We start from the raw sequence: 15,053 nt of genomic DNA on the forward strand, positions 1-15,053 counted from the left end.
GTGTATTATTATAAAAGTTATGAAAATTTTGAGTTACTTAGGTGCATACCAAAACATTTAAACGCATGAATAACACTCTATATAGAGAAAAGGAAAACAAATATTTTGAGTGTTTTTAACATTGTTAGGTACCAAAACGTGAAAATACATGCATAACCTCCTATGTGAGGAAATTAGACATTACCATAAAAGTGTATGAGTCCTTTTAACCGTTTTAAGTACCAAAAAGCTATTAAAAAAAACATAAAAAACACCCTATATGGGAAAAGAGAGAGAGAGAGAGAAAAAAAAAAAAAACATTACCAAAAATTTTTCTTATTTTTTTTTATTTTCAGCTTCTTACGTAACAAAATCCTCGAACGCACGCAAAATATTCTTTATGGAAAAATAAAATAACATAAAAAAAATAAGTATTTTGAGTGTGCTTTAGCCTGTTACGTAGAAAACGCGAAATGCATGCAAATTACCATGGATTAGTAAACGAAAAGACACTATGAGAAACTTGTAGTATGAGTGTTTTTTAAGCTTCTTAGGTATAAAAACTCTCAAACACATGAATAGCACTCTATATGGAGAAACAGAACAGTATTACCAAAAACATGTATTTTGAGTGCTTTTCACATTATTAGGTACCGAAACGCCAAAATGCACTCATAGCACCCTATATGGGAAGGGATATGATATTTCCAGAAACGTGTCTTTTGACTGTTTATGAGGTGTTGGGCACCTTAAACGCTAAAAAGCATCGAAAGCACCTTATATAGGAAAAACAAAACAACATTATGAAAAAAAAAGTGTCTTTTCAGTATTTTTGAGTTTCTTACGTATAAAAAAAATACTAAAACGCATGCAAACACCCTCTACGGAGAAACACAGTAACTAATGAAAAAAACGTGTATTTTCTCTTTTTTGAGCTTGAAATGCATGCAAAGTACCCTATATGGGTAAACGAAATAACTTAATAAGTTTCTTAGGTACCAAAACGCTAAAACGCATAACACTCCATATGGAGAAACAGAAGAAGAGAACAAAAAAAATGTATTTTGAGTGTTTTCACAATATTAGGTATTAAAACGCAAAAATACATGGAAAACCTTCTTTATAGAGAATCGAAACGATATTACAAGAAATGTGTCTTTTGAGTGTTTTTTAAGCGTATTACGCACAAAAAGCGTAAAGAGCATGGAAAGAAACACATATGAGAATAAAACAAAACAAAGAAAAAAAGAAACGCTGCCCAAACATATCTTTTGATTGTTTCTCATCTTACGTACCAAAACCCCTAAAAATGATTGGAAAACTCCTTTAATGGAGAAACAGAATATCATAAAAAAAAAACTTTTTTAAGATTTTTAGTGTTTTTTTGAGTTTGTTACGTACAAAACTCCAAATGCATGTATGGAAAAACGAAAAGACAGCGAAAAATTTGTATTATGAGAGTTTTTGTTCTTATTAGGTATCAAAATGTTAAAATGCATAAATAGTCCTCTATATGGAGAAAAAGAGCAACATTATGGAAAACGTGTATTTTGACTTTTTCACATTGTTAGGAACTATAACACCAAAATGCATACAAAGCCCCTCTATGTGGAACAGACGACATTACATGAAACGTGTCTTTTGAGTGTTTTCGAGAGTGTTTAAGCACCAAAACGTTAAAAAGGATCAAATCACTATATATAAATACAAAATAATATTACGAAAAACGTGTCTTTTAAGTGTTTTAAACTGTTTACGTACCAAAAAACACCCTTTATGGCTAAACAAAATAACATTATGAAAAATAAGATTTCTGCGAGTTTTTGATCTTGTTACATTGAAAAAGACCCAAATGCATGCAAATTACAGTATATAGGGAAACGAAAAGACATTACTAGTAGCGTGTATATTGAGTGTTTTTGAGCTTCTAAGGACCGAAACGCGAAAACATGTTAATAGCACTCAATATGCAGAAACAGAACAACATTAACAAAAACGAGTATTTTCGGTGTTTTTCACATTGTTAGGTACCAAACGCAAAAATGCATGCAAAGCCACTTAAATGGAAAAAGAAAAAAAAAACGAAACGTCATTACAAGACACGTATCTTTTGAGTGTTTTCTACATGTTAAGTACTAAAACATTCAAAAGCATGGAAAGCTTCCAATATAAAAAAAAAAAGTAGAAAACATTACCAAAAAAGTGCCTTTTCAGTATTTTCTACTTATTACGTATCAAAACGCTAAAACATATGCAAAACACCCTTTATGGAGGAAAAGAATAACATTAACAAAAAAGAAAAGGATTACCAAAAAGTATTTTGAGTGTTTTTGTCTTTCAGTGGTACAAAAACGCCAAAATACATGCAAGATACGCTATAGAGGGAAACGAAAGGACATTACGAGAGACGTGTATAATGCGTGTTTTTGAGCTTCTTAGATACGAAAAAGCTAAAACAAATGAATATCACTTTATATGGAGAAACAGATGAGCATTACGAAAAAAAAAAACATTTGCAATGTATTTCACATTATTAGGTAACAAAATGGCAAAATGTATGCAAAGCATCCTATAAGTAAAAAAGAAACATTTTCAGAAACAGGTTTTTGAATGTTTTTGCGCGTAACACTCACCAAAACGCTAAAAAGCATGGAAAGTACCCTATATAGAAAAAAAAAATAATAATGTCTTTTGAGTGTTTTTGAGCTACTTACATACCAAAACACTAAAACTGATGTAAAACACCATTTATGGAAAAACAATAATATTGCGAAAAAAAAAGTATTTTTTTTGTGTTTTTGAGCTTTTTACATGTAAAAAAGCCATAATGTATGGAACGCACGAAAGGACATTACGTTCTATATGGAGAGACAGAAAAAAACATTACCAAAAACGTGTGTTTTTCAGTGTATTTCATATTGTTAGGTAGCAAAACGCCAATAAGCACTAACACCCTATATACAAACGTGCCTTTTAAGTGTTCATGAGCGTGTTAGGCACCAAACACTAAAAAACATGAAAACCACACTATATGGGAACACCAAACAACATTACCAAAAACGTGTCTTTTGAGTGATTTGAGGTATTTACCCACAAAACGCTAAAACGCTATCAAAACACAAATTATGGAGAAACACAATAACTTTACTAAAAACTTGAATTTTGAGTGTTTTGAATTTGTTTTTGTACAAAAACGCAAAAATGCATGGAAAATACCCTAAATGGGAAACGAAGGAACATTACGGGAAACGCGTACAGTGTGTTTTTGCAACTTCGTTGTGCTAAAACGCACAAATAGCAATCTAAATGGAGAAACAGAATATTATTAAAAACGTGCATTTTGAGTATTTTTTTAATATATTTAGGTGCCAAAAGATCAAAGTGCATGGAAAGCACGCTCTTTGGGGAAACGAGAAAAAAAAAACATTTCCAGAAATATGTCTTTTGAGAGTTTATGACCCTGTTAGGCACCGAAATGCTAAAAAGCATGGAAACACCATATATAAGAAAACAAAACATTACCAAAAACGTGTCTTTTGAATGTTTTTTTTTCTTCAGATATTTACTTACTAAAATGCTAAAACGAATGCAAAACACCCTTTATTGAGAAACACAAGAACATTACCAGAAACATGTATTTTGAAATATATAAAAAACTACAAAATGCATGCAAAGTAACCAATATGGGGAAACAAAAAGACATTAAGAGAAACGTATATCATTACTGTTTTTGAGCTTCTTAGATACTAAAACGCTAAAACACATGAATAGCACTTTAGATGGAAAAATAGAACATTACCAAAAACGCGTCCTTTCAGTGTATTTCACATTGTTAGGTACCAAAGCTCCAAAATCCACGCAAAGAATCCTATATGGGGATAAGAAACTATTTCCAAAAAACGTCTCTTTCAAGTGTTTATGTGCGTTTTAGGCACCAAAATGCTAAAAAGCATGGAAAGTACCCTGTATGGAAAAATAAAACATTAGCAAAAACGTATATTTTGAGTGTTTTGAGCAAAATACACAATATCTTTACCGGAAACGTGAATTTTGAGTTTTTTTTCAGCTTCTTACGTACAAAAACGCCAAAATGCATGTGTAGGTACCTTATATTGGGAAACGAGATAACATTATGAAACACGCGTATTATATGTGTTTTTGAGCTCCATAGGTATTAAAACGCAAAAATTAAATTCCATATGGAGAAAAAGAACATTACCAAAAACGTGTATTTAGAGTGTTTTTTTTTTTCACATTGTTAGGTACCAAAACATCAAAATTAATTTAAACCACTCTCTATTGGGAAACGAAACATTTCCAGAAGCAGGTCTTTTGAGTGTTTATGAGTGTGTTAGACACCAAACACTATAAATCATGGAAAGATTTCTATATTGGAAAACAAAACAACATTTTAGTTATTTGGGTACCAAAACGATATGGAGAAAAAGAACAACATTACCAGAAAAAAAATTACCAGAAAAATGACAAAATGTATGGAAAGTATCTTATATGAAAAAAAACTAAAAGACATTACGAGAAACGTTTAGTATGGGAGTTTTGAAATTAATAGGTACCAAAATGCTAGAACGCATGAATAGCATTCACACTATATGGAGAAACAGAACAATATTACGATGAACGTTAATATATATATTTTTTTTTTTTTTTTTTTTACAATTTTAGGTACCAAAAGGCTAAAGTGTATACAAAGCCTCTTTATTAGGAAACCAAACGACATTACAATAAAAATGTCTTTTAAGTGTTTTGAGCGTATTAGGTACCAAAATATTAAAAGGTATGAAAATCACCCTATATGTGAATACAAAACAATATTACGAAAAATAGTCTTTTGATTATTTTTTTTTTAAACACTAAAACACATTTAAAACACCCTATATGGCTAAAAGAAAATAGTATTACCAAAAGCAACTATTCTGAGTGTTTTTTCAGCTTGTAACGTTGAAAATGCCAAAATGCATGTAACCCTATATGTACCCTATATGGGGAAACAAAAAGACATTGCGCGAAACGTATTATGAGTGTTTTTCATCTTAGTTTCCAAAACGCCTTAATAGTACTCTATATGGAGAAGCAGAACAACATTACCAAAAATATGTATATTTTGAGATGATTTTCACATTGATATTTAGCAAAACGCCAAAATGCATGCATATGGGGAAACGAAACAACATTGCAAGAAACGTATCTTTTGAGTGTTTTTTGTGTTTGGCACCAAAGCGCTAAAAAGCATGTAAAGCAACTTTTAAGGGAATAGAAAAGAACATTATCAAAAACGTGTCTTTTAAGTGTTTTTAAGCTTATTACGTACCAAACGCTAATACGCATGCAAAACACCCTCCATGGAGAAACAGAATGAAATTTGAAATTTAAGTATTTTGAGTGTTTTTGAGCTTGTTACGTACACAAACAGCCAATTGCATTGAAGATACACTAAATATTGAATTCAACGCAAAGACATTACGAAAAACCTTTGTTATGAGTGATTTTGAGGTTTTTTTAGGTACCAAAACAAGGAAACCTTTAAAAGGACACTATATGGAGAAACAAAGCAACATTACTAAAAACGTCTATTTCAAATGTTCTTCATGTTGTTACTTACCAACACGCCAAAATGCATGCAAAGCCCCTTATATGGAAAAAAAAAAAACGACTTTACAAAATGCGTATCTTTTGAGTGTTTCTGTGCACGTTAGGCACCAAAACGCTGAAAAGCATGCAAAAGCACGGTATATGGAAAAAAAAATACATTACCAAATTAGGAGAAATGAGTATTGTGAGTGTTTTTTAGCTTATTAGGTACCAAAATGCTAAAACGCATGAATAGATCAACATGGGGGAAACAGAGCATTAACAAAAACTGTATTTTCTGTGTTTTTCACTTTGTTATGTATCAAAAACGCCAAAGCATACAAAGCACGCTATGTATAAGGGACATTACAAGGAATGTGTCTTTTTAGTATTTTTGAGCGTGTAAGGAACTAAAACACTATAAAAGCATGAAAAGTACCTTATATGGGAAAGTAAAACAAAATTACCAAAAAAAAAAGTGTTTTTCGAGTGTTTTTGAGCTATTTGCGAACCAAAACGCTAAAACGCATGCAAAACTCATTTTTTTTATTTTTTATAACTAACGGCAAAATGCATGCATAGTACCCTATATGCTATATATATGCTATATAGCTTAGTTACCAAAACGTGAAAAAAGCATGAAGGCACTCTTTATGGAGAAAAAGAACAAGATTACCAGAAAGGTATATTTTCAATGTATTTCACATTATTAGTACCAAGATGGAAAAAAAAAAACTTTCAAAATACCCTATATGGTTAAAAGAAACGGCATTTCCAAAAACGTTTCTTTTGACTGTTTATAACTGTGATTTGAGTCTTTGAACCAATACACAGGCAAAAATTCCCGTGATGGAGAATCACAATAACTTTACCAAAAAAACGTAAATTTTAAGTGTTATTGAGATTTTACGTATAAAAACGCCAAAATGCATGCAAAATACCCTATCAGCATGATAGGCACAAAAACGGTTAAAAGCATAGATTGCACCCTATACAGGAAAACAAAGCAACATTACCAAAAACTAGGAAAATTGGGAATCAAAAAGTTTCTTAGGTACCAAAAACCTAAACCTTATAAATAGCACTCTTTATGAAAAAAAAAAAAAAGGCAGAATAACATTACTTACAACGTGTATTTTAAATGTTTTTTTTACATTGTTACCAAAACGCCAATATCCATGTAAAGCATCCTATATGAAGAAACCAAACGACATTACTAGAACTCTTTCTTTTCGTTGTTTTTGAGTGTTAGGAATCATAATGCTAAAAAGCATGGACTTCACCCTATATGAAAATACAAAACAACATTACGAAAAGCGTGTCTTTTGAGGGTTTTAGAAATTCTTACGTACATAACGCTAAAACGCATGCAGAACAACCTCTACGGCTAAACAGAATAACATTACCAAAAATAAGTATTTTGATTGTTTTTAACTTGTTACGTTGAAAAACGCAGAGATGCATGCAAGGTACTCTCTATTAGACAAAAAAAAAAACGGAATAACATTACGAGAAACGTGAGTTATGAGAGTTTTTGAGCTTTTTAGCTACTAAAATATAAAAACGCATGAATAGCACTCTGTATTGAGAACAAGATCAACATTATAAAAAAAAATTGTATTTTGAGGGTTTTTCACAATGTTAGGTACCAAACCCCAAAATGCATAAAATACCCCTATGTGGGGAAACCAAATGACATTTCCAGAAACGTGTATTTTAGGTGTTTTTGAACGTGTTGGGCACCAAAACGCTTAAAAGCATGGAAACCACCCTATATGGGAAAACAAACCAACATTACCAAAAAACGTGTCTTTTGAGTGTTTATGAGTTATTTACGTACCAAAACGCTAAAACGCATGGAAGACACCTTTATGGAGAAACACAACAATTTTACTAAAAACGTGTATTTGTAAGTGTTTTTGAGCTTGTTACGTACATAAACGCCAAAATATATGGAAAGTACGTTATATGGGGAAATGAAAGGACCTTACAAAAAAAAACGTATATCATGATTTTTTGAGCCTTTTTATGTAGCAAAGCTTTAAAACGCATGAATAGATAGCACTCTATATGGATAAAAAGAAAAACAATATAAAAACAAATATGTACTTTGACTGTAATTAACATTGTTAGATACTAAAACGCCAATATGCCTGCAAAGTACCTTTTATTTGTAGAGGAAACGAGATTTCTAAAACCATATATTTTCAATATCTAAGAGAGTCCTAGGCACCATAACATTAAAAAAAGCAAGGAAAGAACCCTACATGGGGGGGGAAAAAATAATAATAATTACCAAAAAACCGTCATTTTTTCATAGTTTTTGAGCTACCTACGTACGAAAACGTTAAAACTAATACAAAACACCGTCTTTGCAGATGCAAAAACCCTTTTAAAAGGGCAACGAAACGACTTTACCAAAAAAGTGTATTTTGGGTCTTTTTTTGAGCTGTTATGCTTCAGAATGCTAAAAAGCATGAAAATCACCCTATATGTGAATACAACACAAAATTACGAAAAACGTGTCTTTTGAGTGTTTTGAACTTCTTACGTACCAAAACGCTAAAAGAAAAAAAAGAAAAAAAGCTTTTGTGGCAAAACAGAATAAATTTACAAAATAAGTAATATTCATAACGTTCTAAACTTATTTACGTTGAAAAAAAAAAAGTAAAAATGCATGCAAAACGCCAAAATAACACTTCCCGAAAAATGTGTTTTAAGTAAGTGTTTATGAGCGTGTTAGACACCAAAACGTTAAAAAGTATGGAAAGCATACTATATGAAAAAAAGCATGTATTTTAAGTGTTTTACAACTACTTACATACGAAAACGCATGGAAAACAACCTTTATGGAAAAAGGGAAAAACTTTACCAGAAACAAGTATTTTGAATGTTTGGACCCATTTAGTTACAAAAGCGCCAAAAATTCATGCAAAGTACCTTACATTGGGAAAAGAAAATTCAGTACGAAAAACGTGTATTATGTCTGTTTTTTTATGTTCTCTACTAAAACGATAAAACGCATAAATAGCACTTCATATGGAGAGACAAAACAATATTACCAAACACGTGTCTTTTCAGTATATTTCACAATGTTAGGTAATAAAACTCCAAAACCCATGCAAAGCACCCTATATGGCAAAAAGGAAAAGAAATTTTCAAAAACATGGTGTTAACCACCAAAACAATAAGAAAATGGAAAGTACCCGATATGGAAAAAGAAAACAACATTACCGAAAGCTTCCTTTTTAAGAGTTTTTAAACTACTTACATACCTATAGGCTGAAACGTTTGTAAAACAACCTTCATGGTGAAATAGAAAATATTACCAAAAATAAATTATATTAAGTGTTTTCAGCTTATTGTGTAGAAAAATGCCAAAATGTATTCAAAGTGTTCCATATGAAGAAATGAAAACACATTACTCGAAACGAGTACTATGCGTGTTTTTTTTTTTTTTTTTTTTGAGTTTCTTAGTTACCAAATACGAAAACGCGTTAAGAGCTCTATATGGAGAAACAGAATAATATTATCAAAAATTTTTGGGTGGTTTTTACATTGTTAGATACTAAAACGCCCAAATGAATGCATTTGGGGAAAGAAAACGACATTCCAAGAAACGTATCTTTTGAGTGTGTTTCTGCAAGTTCGGCACCAAAACGCTAAAAAGTATGGAGACCGAAATACACACATTTTTTCTTATGTACTTCTGTTTCTCCAAATAAGGTGCTATTCATGCGCTTTCGTGTTTTGCTACCTAAGAAACTCAAAAACATTTATAATATACGTTTCTCGTAATGTCTTTTCGTTTCCCCCTACAGGATACTTTGCATGCAATTTGGGGTTTTGTACGTAGGGAGATCAAAACATTTAAAATACGTCTTTTTGGTAATGTTATTCTATTTCTCTATAAAAAGAAAGACACGATAGAGTGTTGCTAACACGTTTTTGCGTTTTAATACCCAAGTAGGTAAAAAAAAAAAAAGTCATAATACACGTGTCTCGTAATGTCTTTTTTCTTTCATATACGGTACTTTTCATGGATTGTAACGTCTTTCTACGTAACAAGCTCAAAACACTGAAAATACGTGTTTTTGGATATGTTATTCTATTTTTTTTTTTCAGTAAAGAGTGTCTTTTAGCGATTTACTACGTAGCTCAAAAACATTGAAAAGACGCGTTTTTGGTAATGTTGTGCTCTTCTTTTTCCCCATATAAGGTGATTTCCATGAGTTTTACCGTTAAGGTAAATAACATGCTCATAAATATTCAAAATACACGCTTTTGGCAATGTTATTCTTTTTTTTTTTTCGATATAGATTGCTATTTGTGCCTTTTTTGGCGTTTTGATACCTAAAAAAAAATAAAATAAAAAATAAAAACACACATAATACACATGTCCTATCCTTTCCCCATACAGGGTGCTTCCCATGTTTTTTTTTTTTTTTTTTGTGTGTCTAACACGTTCTTAAACACTTAAAAGATACGTTTTTGGAGATGTCGTTTCTTTTCCCATATAGGGTGTTTTGCATGTATTTTTGCGTTTTGTTATCTAACATATGAAATACACTCCAAAGACACTCTTTTGCGACTATTTCCGTTTCTCTATACAGAGTGTTATTCATGCGTTTTCGAGTTTTGGTACATAAACACAAAAACACAATACCTATTTCATAATACATATTTCTTGCAATGTGTTTTTTTTTTTTTCATATAGTATATTTTAATGAATTTTTGCGTTTTTCAACATAAGCTCAAAATACTTGTTTTTCGTTATATTATTATGTTTAGCTATAAAAGCTTTTTCATGAGTTTTAGCGTTTGGATACGTAAGAAGTTCAAACACCTCCAAAAAAGTTTTTTTTCCGTAATGTTTTGTATTCCTAGGTAGGGTGATTTCCATTCTTTTTAGTGTTTTGATGCCTAACACGCTCAAAAACACTAAAGAGACACGTTTCTGGAAATGTAGCTTAGTTTCCCTATATGGGGGCTTTTGATGCATTTTCTTGTTTCGGTACCTAACAATCTAAAAAATCACTCGAAATACACGTTTTTGGTAATATTCTAATATGGTACCCAAGAAGCTCAAAAACTTTTATAATGCACGTTTCTCGTAAAGTCTTTTTCGTTTTTAATAAAGGGTACTTTCAATGCATTTTTGCGTTTTTTCATCGTAACAAGGTAAAAAAATATATATATATATATATATATATATATATATATATATATATATATATATATATATATATATATATATATATATATATATATATATATATATATATATATATATATATATATATTTTAGTAATGTTATTCTGTTTAGCCCTAGAGAATTTTTTCCTTTTATGCGTTTTAGCGAAAGAAGTCTAAAAACACTGAAAATTCACGTTTTACGTTTTTTTTTTTTTAATAGGTGATTTCCATGTTTTTTACCCTTTTCGTCCCTATCACGCTCAAAAACAAATAAAAGACACCTTTCTGGTAATATTGTTTGTTTTTTAGTAAAGTTATTTTGTTTCTCAATAAAACGTGTTTTGCCTTTGTTCCAGCGTTTTGATACGAAAGTCCCTGAAAAAAAACACTCAAAAGACTCGTTTTTCGTAGTGCTATTTTGTTTTCCTATATAGGATGCTTTCCATGTGTTTTAGCGCTTACATACGCTTAAAGACACGTTTCTGGAAATGTCATTTCTTTTTCAAATATACAGTGCTTTGCATGCATGTTTCCGTTTTGGTACATAACTATGTGAAATACACTGAAAATACACGTTTTTGGGAATGCATTATAGTGTTTTTGTACGTAACAAGCCAAAAAACACTCAAATTATTATTATTTTTTTGTACTCATTCTTTTTGTCCATAAAGGGTGTTTTGCATGCGTTTTAGCTTCTTGGTACTTAAGTAGTTAAAAAATACAGGAAAGAGAAGTTTCTGACAATGTTGTTTTGTTTTCCGATATAGGGTATTTCCATGTATTTTAGCGTTATGATACCTAACACACTTATAAGATACTCAAAAAACATTTTTTTTTCTCTGTTAATATCGTTTCCTTTCCCCACATAGGATGCTATGCGTGCATTTCGGCAGTTTGGAACCTTTCAATGTTAAATACACTCAAAATACACGTTTTTTTTTGGGGGGGAGGCGGTGGTAATGTTCTCTTTCGCTAAATAGAGTGCAATTCATGCGTTTTCAAGTTTTTATGCCAAAAAAAAATCAAAAACACTCATAACACACTCGTACTGCACTTTCGTTTTGCCATATAGGGTACTTTCCATGCATTTTGGCGTTGTGAGAGTTTTTGAGCTTTTAGATACCAAAATCCTAAAATGCACTTTATACGGAGAAAAATCACATTACCCAAAAAATTGTATTTTGAGTGTATTTTACAATTTTAGATATCAAAACGCCAAAAAAGGTACATAAAGCCCACTTGATGGGGAAACCAAACGACATTACTAAAATCGTGTCTTTTGAGTATTTCCGTGCGTTTTAGGTACCAAAACGCTAAAAAGCATGGATATAACTATATATTGGAAAACAAAACATTACAAAAAACGTGTCTTTTGAGTGTTTTGAACTTCTTATACACCAAAACGCTAAAACATATTCAAAACTCCCTTTATGGCTAAAACATTTCTATATGTTTTTACAAAACTCTAAAAAGCATGAAAAACTCCCTTTATGAGAACAGAAAACAAAGTTAGGAAAAACGTGTCTTCTAAGTGTTCCTAAGTTTCTTAGGCACCAAAACACTAAAACGCAGGCAAAAACACCTTTCATGCAAAGTACCCTGTCATCATTTTCACTGGCCGGACCCGTCCAATGTCATCTCCTCACGTCTGCCCAGCTGTGTTCCTCTGGTCATCCGCTGTCACTTCCTGGCAAACAATTAAGTATTAATCCGATCCAGATTATTCTTGCTTTCACTTTTCCTTCTTCTGTTATTAAGTGGTGCCTATCTGTCTATTTATTTACCTGTCTGTCTGTCTATCTGTCTGCCTATCCGTCTCCTGCCATCTGTATGTCTGTCTGTCTACCTATCAGTGTTTATATCATTCCTTTCTGTCCTTTATTATTATTGTTGTTGGCTGTTATTATTTTGTATTATTCTGTGTTATATCGTGTGCTGTGTATTATGTGTTTTTATATTTCTGTGCCTTAATTATCTGTACATTCACGTGACTCATACAAACTCGCTCACAGTCTGCACTCTTTCCATCATTACTTGCCACAATGTCCACTGAAACCACCGCTACCCCTCACATCACTTTCATACACGAATCTCATCACGTTCCTAATTTTCCTGGTACTGGCACAGAGACTGTTCATCAATTTATTAAAAAAAATTGAGGAGGAATGTACTCGATGTGCAGCCACATCTGATAAAGAGAAAATCTCAATCTTAAAATCACGCATCTGTCACGAGCCTTTGAGTTTCGCTGGCCTGTTGATAAAGTCAGACAGATTTGCTTCACCACCATTTTTGAGGACTTCACCAATCACCTCAGAAATCATTTCCAAAGTCACTCATTCTCTTCTCATACTCTCTAAATCAATCTCACAGCATGTACGCTCAACCACTAATCCTTATCAGGCAAAAAACATTGCTTCCTCTCTCAACTCAGAATTGATCACTCAGCTATAAGACTCAAATTGGTTTACAAATGAATCACTGTCATCAGATGGGTTGAAAAGGCTTATAGCTTATAACTTGTTCACCTCCTTTCTCGATGCTCCCAATTTCCAGGTCACAAATGACATCGAATTTCACAAATCAGACTACATCTACATCTGCAAATTCATTTCTGATAAGCGTCCCCTTCCCACCTCTGAACCTGTTCAGGCTCTTGTTGCTTCCTCACCTGACTCACCACTCTCTCCTCATCATCCACCCTTCAATTCTTCTTCTTCTCGTGAATGTTACATTAGACGTACATCCCCTTCATCTTGCTATCAGTACGCTCGATCGAAATCAAGGCCAAGAAATATCACTTGCAACCGTTGCAAGCTACCAGGTCATGTTCTTGCACAGTGTAGAGTTGTTCTCGATAGCTCAGGAAGACACTCCTTTAACCCTGAAGCTTTCTGTTCCTTTCACAAAAGGGTAGTTAACTTCTTACAAGATTACAGGCATTATCACGCAAATCCACAGACTTCACACACATCGTCGGAAAACTCTTCGTGCCCTTTTCTGACCAGTCCACCATAATATCGGCTATCCTCAAGTCTTCTCCTTATTATATACCTAAACATCGTTCAAAACACAAGGTATGCTTCACATTCTCATAACTCAGTACTTCCTTCAATTAACATTCGATATGCTGGATTATTCAACGGTATTATCACTAATGTTACGTGTCACTCTGTATCACACAAAGCTTTCTTTGACACGGGTGCTGCTGTAACTTTATCAAAATGGATGAATTTCGGAAATTCTCTTCCTCTTCTCAGAATCTCATCACTACATTACCTCCTAATGTCAATCTAAATGGTATATCTGGGAAAATTACCTTACCTCACGGGAACCAGACATATGTGATTATTTTTATATTGTATCTGATGTATATTTCAATGCTGATCTTTTTCATAGGCTTCAACACCATGTGCAAATATGACATCAGTCTTTCCCCTGCCATCAATGAAATCGCTTAAAGGGATACTTATATTTCTACTATTCTTCCCTCTGGTACTTCCTCTCTTGCTGGTGTAGTGACATCTGTTACAACTTCCTTGTACTAGCCATCACATGTTATCTACACGGAATTCTTGTGTTATGATGTCTAATTTTCCTGTCTTACAGCTTCATTCTCAATCAGCTTCCCAGTCAGACCACGGTGTAACTCCCTGTAAACACATTTTGCTGGCAGATCCGTTAACGCTATCTGAATGTGCTTTATATGTTGCAAACGCTGAGGTTAAATCTGCTGTATCAGGAACTGATATCCTGTGTTATGCACAACAATCTCCATGCAAAGGTGTTGAGTTGGAATCCTTTCTTACCACCATCGATGAAAATGGTTCCTGTAAAATTGGGCTGAAAAATGTCACATCTAAGCCTGTCAAGCTCAAAGCTGGTGTGCTACTCGGAGAAGCCTTGCCTTACTCTGAGAAAGTTGTAATCTTGGATGATTTACCTTCTTCTATCAATAATGTATCTGCATCTGACAGCCATGACATGTCTTCTCTCCCGCCTATCACCAATAATCACTTTTCTGTACTTGATTTCCCAGAATCTCAACATGAATTAATTGCTCTCCTAAATTCTTTCAGGAACGTTCTCTCGCTCCCTGGTGAACCTCTGGGCCATACAGACGTCATCACTCACGCTATTTATCAGACGCCTGGGTCCAGACCATCTTACACCTCGTTCTATAGGGTGCCACACAGTTGTCGTGTTCTGCTTGACGAAGCTGTGCGAGGTTTGTTACTTCAGGATGTAGTGGAACATGCCTGTTCACCTCGTAATGCTCCCTTGTTACT

Source organism: Scylla paramamosain, chromosome 5 (assembly GCF_035594125.1).
Source record: "Scylla paramamosain isolate STU-SP2022 chromosome 5, ASM3559412v1, whole genome shotgun sequence".
Classification (NCBI taxonomy): domain Eukaryota; kingdom Metazoa; phylum Arthropoda; class Malacostraca; order Decapoda; family Portunidae; genus Scylla; species Scylla paramamosain.